Source organism: Saccopteryx bilineata, chromosome 1, assembly GCF_036850765.1.
Source record: "Saccopteryx bilineata isolate mSacBil1 chromosome 1, mSacBil1_pri_phased_curated, whole genome shotgun sequence".
Lineage (NCBI taxonomy): Eukaryota > Metazoa > Chordata > Mammalia > Chiroptera > Emballonuridae > Saccopteryx > Saccopteryx bilineata.
Window position 1 is genome coordinate 406,974,788 of NC_089490.1, and position 4,457 is coordinate 406,979,244.

Below are 4,457 nucleotides of genomic sequence, written 5' to 3' on the forward strand. Positions count from 1 at the left end.
CTGTCTCTCTCTCTGTCTCTCTCTCTCTGTCCCTCTGTCTCTCTCTCTGTGTCTCTCTCTGTGTATCTCTATCTCTCTGTCTCTCTCTGTCTCTGTCTCTCTCTGTCCCTCTGTCCCTCTGTCTCTCTCTGTGTCCCTCTGTCTCTCTCTGTGTGTCCCTCTGTCAGTATCTCTGTCCCTCTGTCTCTCTCTGTCTCTGTGTCCCTCTGTCAGTATCTCTGTCCCTCTGTCTCTCTCTCTGTGTCCCTCTATCAGTACCTCTGTCCCTCTCTCTCTCTCTCTCTGTGTCCCTCTGTCAGTACCTCTGTCCCTCTGTCTCTATCAGTCCCTCTGTCCCTCTGTCTCTCTCTCTCTGTGTCCCTCTGTCAGTATCTCTGTCCCTCTCTCTCTCTCTCTGTGTCCCTCTGTCAGTACCTCTGTCCCTCTCTCTCTCTGTCTCTGTGTCCCTCTATCAGTCCCTCTGTCCCTCTGTCTTTCTCTCTCTGTGTCCCTCTGTCAGTACCTCTGTCCCTCTGTCTCTCTGTCTCTGTGTCCCTCTGTCAGTACCTCTGTCCCTCTCTCTCTCTCTCTCTGTGTCCCTCTGTCGGTACCTCTGTCCCTCTCTCTCTCTCTGTGTCCCTCTATCAGTACCTCTGTCCCTCTGTCTCTCTCTCTCTGTGTCCCTCTGTCAGTACCTCTGTCCCTCTGTCTCTCTCTCTCTGTGTCCTCTGTCAGTACCTCTGTCCCTCTCTCTCTCTGTCTCTGTGTCCCTCTACAGTACCTCTGTCCCTCTGTCTCTCTCTCTCTCTGTGTCCCTCTGTCAGTACCTCTGTCCCTCTCTCTCTCTCTCTCTCTCTGTCCCTCTGTCAGTACCTCAGTCCCTCTCTCTCTCTGTGTGTCCCTCTATCAGTACCTCTGTCCCTCTCTCTCTCTGTCTCTGTGTCCCTCTGTCAGTACCTCTGTCCCTCTCTCTCTCTGTCTCTGTGTCCCTCTATCAGTACCTCTGTCCCTCTGTCTCTCTCTGTCTGTGTCCCTCTGTCAGTACCTCTGTCCCTCTCTCTCTCTCTCTCTCTGTGTCCCTCTGTCAGTACCTCTGTCCCTCTCTCTCTCTCTCTGTGTCCCTCTGTCAGTACCTCTGTCCCTCTCTCTCTCTCTCTCTGTGTCCCTCTGTCAGTACCTCTGTCCCTCTCTCTCTCTCTCTCTCTCTCTCTCTGTGTCCCTCTGTCAGTACCTCTGTCCCTCTCTCTCTCTGTCTCTGTGTCCCTCTATCAGTACCTCTGTCCCTCTGTCTCTCTCTGTCTGTGTCCCTCTGTCAGTACCTCTGTCCCTCTGTCTCTCTCTCTCTGTGTCCCTCTGTCAGTACCTCTGTCCCTCTCTCTCTCTCTCTCTCTCTGTGTCCCTCTGTCAGTACCTCTGTCCCTCTCTCTCTGTGTGTCCCTCTATCAGTACCTCTGTCCCTCTGTCTCTCTCTGTGTCCCTCTGTCAGTACCTCTGTCCCTCTCTCTCTCTCTGTCTCTGTGTCCCTCTGTCAGTACCTCTGTCCCTCTCTCTCTCTCTCTCTGTGTCCCTCTGTCAGTACCTCTGTCCCTCTCTCTCTCTCTCTCTGTGTCCCTCTGTCAGTACCTCTGTCCCTCTCTCTCTCTCTGTCTCTGTGTCCCTCTGTCAGTACCTCTGTGCCTCTCTCTCTCTCTCTCTCTGTGGCCCTCTGTCAGTACCTCTGTCCCTCTGTCTCTCTCTCTCTGTGTCCCTCTGTCAGTACCTCTGTCCCTCTGTCTCTCTCTCTCTCTGTGTCCCTCTGTCAGTACCTCTGTCCCTCTCTCTCTCTCTCTCTCTCTCTCTCTCTGTGTCCCTCTATCAGTACCTCTGTCCCTCTCTCTCTCTCTCTGTGTCCCTCTGTCAGTACCTCTGTCCCTCTGTCTTTCTCTCTCTGTGTCCCTCTATCAGTACCTCTGTCCCTCTCTCTCTCTGTCTCTGTGTCCCTCTATCAGTCCCTCTGTCCCTCTGTCTCTCTGTCTCTGTGTCCCTCTGTCGGTACCTCTGTCCCTCTCTCTCTCTGTCTCTGTGTCCCTCTACAGTACCTCTGTCCCTCTGTCTCTCTCTCTCTGTGTCCCTCTGTCAGTACCTCTGTCCCTCTCTCTCTCTCTCTCTCTGTGTCCCTCTGTCAGTACCTCTGTCCCTCTCTCTCTCTGTCTCTGTGTCCCTCTACAGTACCTCTGTCCCTCTGTCTCTCTCTCTCTCTGTGTCCCTCTGTCAGTACCTCTGTCCCTCTCTCTCTCTCTCTCTGTCCCTCTGTCAGTACCTCTGTCCCTCTCTCTCTCTGTCTCTGTGTCCCTCTACAGTACCTCTGTCTCTCTGTCTCTCTCTCTCTCTGTGTCCCTCTGTCAGTACCTCTGTCCCTCTCTCTCTCTCTCTCTCTGTCCCTCTATCAGTACCTCTGTCCCTCTCTCTCTCTGTCTCTGTGTCCCTCTACAGTACCTCTGTCCCTCTGTCTCTCTCTCTCTGTGTCCCTCTGTCAGTACCTCTGTCCCTCTCTCTCTCTCTCTCTCTGTGTCCCTCTGTCAGTACCTCTGTCCCTCTCTCTCTCTGTCTCTGTGTCCCTCTACAGTACCTCTGTCCCTCTGTCTCTCTCTCTCTCTGTGTCCCTCTGTCAGTACCTCTGTCCCTCTCTCTCTCTCTCTCTGTCCCTCTGTCAGTACCTCTGTCCCTCTCTCTCTCTGTCTCTGTGTCCCTCTACAGTACCTCTGTCTCTCTGTCTCTCTCTCTCTCTGTGTCCCTCTGTCAGTACCTCTGTCCCTCTCTCTCTCTCTCTCTCTGTCCCTCTATCAGTACCTCTGTCCCTCTCTCTCTCTGTCTCTGTGTCCCTCTACAGTACCTCTGTCCCTCTGTCTCTCTCTCTCTCTGTGTCCCTCTGTCAGTACCTCTGTCCCTCTCTCTCTCTCTCTCTCTGTCTCTCTATCAGTACCTCTGTCCCTCTCTCTCTCTGTCTCTGTGTCCCTCTGTCAGTACCTCTGTCCCTCTCTCTCTCTCTCTCTGTGTCCCTCTGTCAGTACCTCTGTCCCTCTGTCTCTCTCTGTCTGTGTCCCTCTGTCAGTACCTCTGTCCCTCTGTCTCTCTCTCTCTGTGTCCCTCTGTCAGTACCTCTGTCCCTCTCTCTCTCTCTCTGTGTCCCTCTGTCAGTACCTCTGTCCCTCTCTCTCTGTGTGTCCCTCTATCAGTACCTCTGTCCCTCTGTCTCTCTCTGTGTCCCTCTGTCAGTACCTCTGTCCCTCTCTCTCTGTGTCCCTCTGTCAGTACCTCTGTCCCTCTGTCTCTCTCTCTCTGTGTCCCTCTGTCAGTACCTCTGTCCCTCTCTCTCTCTCTCTGTGTCCCTCTGTCAGTACCTCTGTCCCTCTCTCTCTGTGTGTCCCTCTATCAGTACCTCTGTCCCTCTGTCTCTCTCTGTGTCCCTCTGTCAGTACCTCTGTCCCTCTCTCTCTGTGTCCCTCTGTCAGTACCTCTGTCCCTCTCTCTCTCTCTGTCTCTGTGTCCCTCTGTCAGTACCTCTGTCCCTCTCTCTCTCTCTCTGTGTCCCTCTGTCAGTACCTCTGTCCCTCTCTCTCTGTGTGTCCCTCTATCAGTACCTCTGTCCCTCTGTCTCTCTCTGTGTCCCTCTGTCAGTACCTCTGTCCCTCTCTCTCTGTGTCCCTCTGTCAGTACCTCTGTCCCTCTCTCTCTCTCTCTCTGTGTCCCTCTGTCAGTACCTCTGTCCCTCTCTCTCTGTGTGTCCCTCTATCAGTACCTCTGTCCCTCTGTCTCTCTCTGTGTCCCTCTGTCAGTACCTCTGTCCCTCTCTCTCTCTCTCTCTCTCTCTGTGTGTCCCTCTGTCAGTACCTCTGTCCCTCTCTCTCTCTCTGTGTCCCTCTGTCAGTACCTCTGTCCCTCTCTCTCTCTGTCTCTGTGTCCCTCTATCAGTACCTCTGTCCCTCTGTCTCTCTCTGTCTGTGTCCCTCTGTCAGTACCTCTGTCCCTCTGTCTCTCTCTCTCTGTGTCCCTCTGTCAGTACCTCTGTCCCTCTCTCTCTCTCTCTCTCTCTCTCTCTGTGTCCCTCTGTCAGTACCTCTGTCCCTCTCTCTCTCTCTCTCTCTGTGTCCCTCTGTCAGTACCTCTGTCCCTCTCTCTCTGTGTGTCCCTCTATCAGTACCTCTGTGCCTCTCTCTCTCTGTCTCTGTGTCCCTCTACAGTACCTCTGTCCCTCTGTCTCTCTCTCTCTGTGTCCCTCTGTCAGTACCTCTGTCCCTCTCTCTCTCTCTCTCTCTGTGTCCCTCTGTCAGTACCTCTGTCCCTCTCTCTCTCTCTCTCTGTGTCCCTCTGTCAGTACCTCTGTCCCTCTCTCTCTCTCTCTCTCTCTCTGTGTCCCTCTGTCAGTACCTCTGTCCCTCTCTCTCTCTCTCTCTCTCTCTGTGTCCCTCTATCAGTACCTCTGTCCCTCTCTCTCTCTC